The sequence below is a fragment of the Galeopterus variegatus genome, unplaced genomic scaffold (genome assembly GCF_000696425.1).
Source record: "Galeopterus variegatus unplaced genomic scaffold, G_variegatus-3.0.2 Scaffold7591, whole genome shotgun sequence".
NCBI classification, from domain to species: domain Eukaryota; kingdom Metazoa; phylum Chordata; class Mammalia; order Dermoptera; family Cynocephalidae; genus Galeopterus; species Galeopterus variegatus.
This window is the reverse complement of record NW_007733702.1, coordinates 1,001-1,429: the sequence shown is the minus strand read 5'-3', so window position 1 is coordinate 1,429 and position 429 is coordinate 1,001.

Here is a 429-nt window from a genome sequence, read left to right as displayed (position 1 = left end):
GCCCGAGCCCTCTTAGATCTCTTGGGGGCTCGGGGTGTGTGCGCATGCGCACTTGTGTTTAGACATGCTGCTTGGTTAGCGTTATGAACTGGAGGCTTTTGATCGGTGCTATTGTGGCACAGAGGTGCGCATCTACAATAGAGTACGGAGTAAAATTCCATCATATAGGCTTCAGAAGTGGGAAGTAGGCAAAGGGCCAGGTGAGGGGAAGGGCCTCAGAAAGTGCTGTATTCTCCGATGAAGAAGCTTATTGACTTTTGAAAGCAGAGGAAAGAGTCACTATCGGGCACCTCCACCAGGTTGAAGGATTTGAGCGGGGACGCGGTTTGTTTGAGATAGAGAATCGGCATTCGGCTGAGCTCCTAGATCCGACTCAGACGTCTTGGAATGATCCATCACGCTGCGAAAAAGGGTGATGTGGAAAGAGTA